Source organism: Melanotaenia boesemani, chromosome 6 (assembly GCF_017639745.1).
Source record: "Melanotaenia boesemani isolate fMelBoe1 chromosome 6, fMelBoe1.pri, whole genome shotgun sequence".
NCBI lineage: Eukaryota > Metazoa > Chordata > Actinopteri > Atheriniformes > Melanotaeniidae > Melanotaenia > Melanotaenia boesemani.
This window is the reverse complement of record NC_055687.1, coordinates 38335061-38342680: the sequence shown is the minus strand read 5'-3', so window position 1 is coordinate 38342680 and position 7620 is coordinate 38335061. Positions and strand designations below refer to the sequence as shown.

Below are 7620 nucleotides of genomic sequence, written 5' to 3'. Positions count from 1 at the left end.
AAATCTCACATGTATTTAATTTATTTTGTAAGTTTAACGTGAAGTTATTTCAGACTTTTGACGTCCTCTGCTGCCGTTCTATTCCCTGGTCGGTTGCCACATTTTTCCCCTGGCAGACTTTAATGTGCATGTGCAGCTCACAGCAGAGATAGAAAAGAAGACGATGACTCACTCTGTAGGTTTTTTTTTTTTATTTGCCGACAACAGTCGACGGCTGAATTCGTTGTCGACTATTTTCATTTTTGACTATTGTCGACAACGCCGACTAATCGTTGCGGCCCTATTGTAAAGCATGTAGTAAAACATTATCACCCAATTCTGTCTCACCTTGTTAGTCAACTTTACACCAACTCAGTACCACCAGTTCTACCTATTTATGGAATAGACCCTTTCATGGCCTACGTAATCAGTGGCGTCACTACTGTTTCCGGAGGCAAAAAAAAAAAGGGGAAAGCCGTAAAAAACACTGGAGAAACGAGCTATCTCCAAGCGATATTACGACTTAAAAATGCCATGTTGTTGTGTGTTTGGGTGCCAGAATAGGAGGAACAATGTCCGTGGCAGTAAATGAAAATTTTTCAGGATACCTGCTCAGAAAAAACGAAGAGAATTATGGCTGAATGCAATAAGATGAAATGACTGGACAGAGATCATCAACAATTCTCGCGTTTGCAGCACACACTTTATATCAGGTAAGATAAAATGAACATTAATGTATCATGTGGACGGATTGACTATATATTTTCACTTTGTTGGCCAGTAGACCATAATAATTGTTATTTTTTATTTTTAGGAGAGGCATCTATATATGCTGAAAGCCCAGACTTTGTCCCCTCTGTGTTTCCTTATAAGCAGATATAAACAGAATGGCATGCTCAACCAAAAGATGGAGCTGTAAATTTGTTAATAACTTTTGTGTTATTTGCTTAGCCCCTCATTAATGTCTGTTTTTTGCTCTGTTCCTTTAGGCTTACAAGAAAAAGAGAGAGCATGAAAATGGAACAGGATGCTATTAGTTACAGTGAGTACTTTTTTCTACTGAAGTTCTTTATGCATGCCTTATGTAAAATGACCAATCTTTCGTGTTTTTCAAGCATTTGAAGAGGATCCAGTTCCAGGTGAGGGGCCAATCGACATGGAGCCACGTGACCAAGAGGAAGAAGAGACTGAGCATGAGCCCATGGTCACACAGAAGTCATACAAAACTCTGAGTGAGAAATATGAACAACTGAACAGTGAATATTGTAACTTGAAAGCAGACTTTCACAGGCTCAAAGAAGAAAACACAAACTTGAAAGAAGAGCTCCACCAGTCACACGTCTCATGGTTGAAAGTAATGCTGCACATTTGCTCTTTGTGACCAGGCTCACTTTTCAGTTGGATAATGACTACATGAAACTGTATCACAGCTAGTAAACACTCTCCAACTGGAGGATCATTTCCTGTTGGTACTCATGAAACTTCAACTTGGCCTTAGTAACAGAGATCTTTCCTACAGGTTCAATACTTTGGAAAGCAGGCTGTCCCAGATTCTAAGGTCATGGCTGCCTCGGATGGCAGCTGTGTTAAAACCTCTCATTAAATGGCCCAGTAAGGATGATGTCCTTAAAAGCATGCCAAGAAGTTTCAAGAGATGTAGATGCATCATAGACTGTACAGAAATATTTGTTGAAAGACCTTCTGGTTTGACAGCTCGAGCTGAAACATGGTCTAATTACAAACATAATAATACAATTGAGTACCTGGCAGGAATAACGCCTGCAGTTTCCTTCTGTCCTCCGGCTGGGGAGGCAGAGTATCAGACAAACAAATAACACTTTGAGTCTGGGTTTTTAAATTATTTGGAGCCAGGAGATGAAATTTTAGCAGACTGAGGATTTTTAATAAGAGATGAGCTTGCTGCATATGGTGCAACTTTGCGTATTCCAAGTTTCACTAAAGGAAAGAACCAGCTGCCGGCGACTGAGGTTCTTTCTTCAAGAAAACCTTCTAATGTCCGTGTTCACGTGGACAGAGCTACAAGCAGATGGAAAAGCTTTGGAGTTTTGCTTTCTGTGGTTCCAGTCTCCCAAGTCGACCTGCTAGATGACGTGGTAGCTGTGTGTGGGGCTCTTATTAATCTTTGTAAAGCTGTTGAACCCCAAAAGAGAAAGTGTGTCATGTATGAACTATAGTATTTATGGATTTGAAAAAAGTTTTTTGTACTGTTATTAATGTCTCGTACATGTACACTTTCTTAATTGAACAATAAGGAGACAAGTTTAAATTGAATGCATGTAGTCTGACACCTTTATTACTGGAAACTACACTTTTTATAACTCAAATTAGTTTTATTGGGACTTCAAAACAACATTTTCTTATGTACATATTTCATTTCAAATGCATATACACGCTTAAATCGGTAAATACTGAATCTAGTTTTTCACATTTTGCAATTTGTTGAATAAATTCTGGACATGAGGATTAAATCACACATTGAATATTGAATGCATGGCCAAACAACAACACATATGTACACAAACTTGTTTTCCTCGTGGCTTTGAATTAAGTTAAGCGCTTACGTGTTCATATAGATTATTCATCTACATTAACTGCAATGCCAGTTCTTTGGTCTTCTTTTAATTTGCATACCACTGTAATGGTAGAAGTTTTTACATACAGTCATTTTCCCAAACTTTGGCTTTTCACAGGTACCACAAAGTTTTGTTGGCTGGAGTGCAGGATGTTGGCTGCGGGTTAAACGTTCTGGTAAAATGCCAGATAAGAAACGCAGGCAAAGCCTTGTGTAAGAACTGTTCATCTGTTGGGATTCGATTTAAAATCAGTTCCTTAGATGTCCAAACCACAAAATCACAATACTGGACATTGCAGACAAACATGGAGCTGAACCTGGTGATAATACCGGTGTGTTTACTTCAGCTGGAATCTTTGGTTGAGACAGAAATCTACTTTTAAAGGGGCATCCAGAAGACCTTCCCGGTACCGATAGGGGCATCTAATTTCCAAAACTCCTTCCCCACAACATGAACATGAGACTTCTCCGTCTGGTGATGAGCCAAGGTGTGCTTCATCAGGCCGAACCACCACAAAGATCAACCTTTACATTTATATGAGATTTGCTGATCTCTTCAATGTAACACTGGTGTTCAATTTTCTTTCTCTCTTCCCCGTACAACAGCTGGAACTTGGGTGTTTCCATCATTATAGTGCATGGTTTTCATTAAGGTTGTTCTAAATGAACCTCTTTAGATGCACGGTGAAAAGTAGAGCTGGTGATTCTACCTGCTCTGTGAATATGCCAGGATTGTGAAGCTGCTTGTTGTGTTGTAAGGGCTGCAAGTCTCTCACACTGTTCAGAGCAGAGGTTTCTTTTCATGCTGTCAAAGGCTTCGTTACATCGTTCTCTGATGTCCTGTGGAAGCTGCTGCTGAAAGGAGGGTCATACATGGTAGTGGGTGGCTCTGGCAGCTCTGGAGTACGGTGTACATTTTAGGACATCCTCGGAGTCAGAGTCAGGTGTCAGGAAAAAGTTGTCAGATGTCAGAATGTGTCCCAAACCCCGCACTTCTATACTTCGAACACTACATTTAAGTGCTTAGTGCGCTGACACAGAAATTTCAGTCATCTTGCTGACGTAGCGGAAGGGGAGGGACTTTCAACCAGTTTTTCAGAGCTGAATAATGGCAACTACTGACTCAGCGGTACCGATGCAGGCGGAGGCTGTTTTCTACTGTTGTAAGCATGAAGTTATTTGATCATAATTCTAATATAAACTGCAGCATGCTTCTTATCTCTTCTATCCCTGATGACAGTTATGGATCTGATCATTTGTTGGAGGCTGCAGTAGAGTTAGCAACGTAAATGTTAGCAGTTTCATAGACGATTTTGCGGATGTAGATGGGCTATAAGTGTTAAAAATGATTAATGCTATAGGTTCCGTATGTTTATTCATGATGGTTGAACCTCCAGATGAAGCACTGAGGGGTCTCTGGCGTAAACGAAATGGTCCTTGATCTGAAAACTGATTAGGAAACACCGCTGGTTAGAGAACCGGCCCGTTTCCATGGTAACGCTGACGAAGCCGTAGCTGATTGTACATCATTTTAGATAAGCGTCTGCAAAGTACCCATAAAGTACATAATAATGTTTGCTTTTATATAAACTGCCATTGTGTGTTCACCGTAGATCACTGTGGCATCAAACCACCGAGCCAGCAGTGGCACTGAGGCATTTACCACCTGCGGGCCAGGACGCTGCTGTGGAGACGAGGAGGCGGCCAGAGAGAAATGTTTAAATAAAAAGTTTAAATGTTTTCTGCATCCCTGTTTTAGCGTCTTCATTACTGCGTTTCATATTTTAAATGATGGTTTCTAGTAAAATCGGTTTCCTGTTGCAGACGTGAACGTATCAGTGTAAACACCAATAAAACACATGTATAATGTAAAATACTTTAATTCAGTTAAGATATCTTTGCTTATTTAAAAGCTGTTTTATTAGTGTTTTAAATTACACTTTAGGTATGGGGGAGACACGCAAAGACACATGAACGTGTGCTGATGGTTTCTATTGTTATCTACTGAGATAGATTAATACAGTGGATATGGGGCGCCAAGTGTAAAAATTCAGTATAAAAGTTGTAGCTGACACATTTTCATTATTTATCTCACTTTTCTCACATTTAGCACATTTTTCCTACATTTTCCTACATTTAACATAACTTTTAACCACATGTATAATGGTCAAACAGAACATCTAAATCTCAATTTTAAATCTAAATCTAAATGTTATATGTTAAATCTAAATGTTTAAATCTAAATCTAAATGTTATATGTTAAATCTAAATGTTTAAATCTAAATCTAAATGTTATATGTTAAATCTAAATGTTTAAATCTAAATCTAAATGTTATATATTAAATCTAAATGTTTAAATCTAAATCTAAATGTTATATATTAAATCTAAATGTTTAATGTTATATCTAAATGTTTAAATCTAAATCTAAATATTATATGTTAAATCTAAATGTTTAATGTTATATCTAAATGTTTAAATCTAAATCTAAATATTATATGTTAAATCTAAATGTTTAAATCTAAATCTAAATGTTATATGTTAAATCTAAATGTTTAAATCTAAATCTAAATATTATATGTTAAATCTAAATGTTTAAATCTAAATCTAAATGTTATATGTTAAATCTAAATGTTTAAATCTAAATCTAAATGTTATATATTAAATCTAAATGTTTAAATCTAAATCTAAATGTTATATGTTAAATCTAAATCTAAATGTTATATATTAAATCTAAATGTTTAAATCTAAATCTAAATGTTAAATGTTATATCTAAATGTTAAATCTAAATCTAAATGTTAAATGTTATATCTAAATGTTAAATCTTAAATCTAAATCTAAATGTTGAACCTAAATGTTTCGAATATATGCTAATTAACCCCGCCCCTTTTAGCCTCCACCAATAGGCTAGTAGGGAAACACTCGCGCGCGCGCACACACACACAGCCGCTCGCATACACGTCTTTACTGTGAATGTCTCTCTGGATGGCGTCGAACATGGCTGGTTCTCTCCCAGCAGAGGAGATTGAGCGCGCGGTCATCGCAGGTGTACGAGCTGCACTTCAAAGTGCACTTCCAACGCAACCACTCACACCATTAACGGTAAGATATATACATTTATTTTTAATCTTTTTAAACATTTTGTTGTTTAAAAACTTTCATCTAACTTTCACTGTTAGCTAGCTACTTAGCCGTAGCTAGCGCCCAACTGCAAATTTATCACTATCTCCTTATAGTAAAGAATCCTTAACAAAAATCCCTGGATTCAGGCGTTGATGTGGATCACCCCGCAAAGTCGATCACTGTTTTCTTATTCTATCTCTGGGATTCCATGAAAGTTTCATCAAAATCCGTCCATTACATTTTGAGTTACGTTGCTAAAAGACAAAACAAACCAACGCCATCTAAAACACAGCCTCCGCCTTGGCGGTGGTATAGAAAATTAGAACATTTAAAATATCCACGTTTAAAATGTGGACTCTTTTTCGCAGGTCTCCGGACTACAGACTAACTCGCAGGTTCTTCCAGCAGTGCCCAGAGGCGCGGTGACCCAGTTTTCAACCGCAGTCACTGCACAAAGATCAGTGAGTGATACAAAAATGCATTTGCTAATCCTTAACTGAGTAAACATTGTAATGTCCAAAGTTTTTGTCTGTATTATTTAAAAGCCACTACCTGTACCCAGTCCATTAAGAAAAATCTTTTTCTCTTTTTCAATAGGCTCCTCTGCCATCTATCCCTCGACGAAATAGGGCTTCATCAAGCTACTTTAACCGAAGACACGTAAAAACATATACAAAAGAAGTTGTATGCTTGCCTTTTTCTTCAGAAGCATCAGTCTTTGTTATACCCAGAGGAGAAACTCGGACCAGATTAGCTCAGGCTGGTCTTCTTGGAAAAATTTCCTTTTCCACAGAATGGTCTGAAGATCAACTAAGAGCTGAAATAACTGCCATCTTCAAAGGAGCATTTGGACTGTCAGAGCATCAGTCATTCCCATTTAAGTTTTTGAGCACCATCAAAGGATGTAAGAAATTGATGATTCCAAAGGTTACTTCCAATTTTCCTTGGGGTGGTAAAGAAGTTGCTTCAGTCTGTTCCAGCACTTGTCTGTACATCATGGCAGGGATGGAAGTTCCAGCACAGGTGAGCTTGATATTTCATAACTTAATTTGGAATATTTTTTAATTCTGTTACTTTCTAATTCTTTTTCTGTCATAATATTTTGTTCAGAATAGGCCTCTGGAACTTTCAGATGATAGTGATTTTGAAAGCCCAGTTTTACAACGTAGGAGAGGTGGGTAAAAAATACTGGTAACACATTTCATCTTTGTGTAAATAGCCTGACAAAGTAAACTGTTGCTCTCCTTTTATTTTTTTGTTAAATTTGTAATTTATTTAATATTAAAGCTTTTTCAAGAATTACTAAGTATATTTTTCCTCATATAGTGAGTCAGCATGAGGGTCCTTCAACAAGCCAGAGGGAACAACATGAGAGAGAGGATGATGGTGAAATCAGTCTTCCAGCTCACGATGAAATGGACTTTCAAGAACAACAAAGGCCAAATGAAGCTCGTGTTCACTTTGCAGATTTCATGTACATATTCAGTTTTTTTACATGAGATCTATATTATTTCTGTTATTCTGTTTTTCTTATTGAACATTTTTCAGAATTTTCCTTCTCATCTGCAGCCCAATTGATGTTGAAGAAGATGAAGCCATTGAGGAAGCCATCAGACAAAGTCTGTTAGATGAAACTGTACAGTCCTCACAAGATTTCAGGTCTGTTTCAGAACCTTTATGTAGCTTGAAATGGTTGGGCTGCATACTGTATGAAGAGTGCAATGGTATTTTTTATGTTAGTAAAAGTTATTATCTTTATGCTTTAAAGGTTTCTAAAAACTTTGAGCAAAGAAGAAATTATAGGAATCGTGAGGGCACACAGTGAGAGAGTTGTCACAACTGCCTACAGACCAATCTTCATAAGCCGAGCCAATGTGTGGAAGTCTGCTCTCCGACAGTTTAGTAGACGGAAATTTGTGGATAGTA

The 7620-nt window shown here is 37.3% G+C and overlaps 1 long non-coding RNA gene across 1 annotated transcript; it reads left to right on the top strand.

The window, feature by feature from the left end:
* Nucleotides 1-6808: 6808 nt before the first annotated feature.
* LOC121641858 lies at nt 6809-7316 on the top strand. The gene is made up of 3 exons (XR_006010807.1): nt 6809-6868; nt 7021-7168; nt 7264-7316. It is a non-coding gene; the product is annotated as an uncharacterized LOC121641858 (long non-coding RNA).
* Nucleotides 7317-7620: the final 304 nt, after the last annotated feature.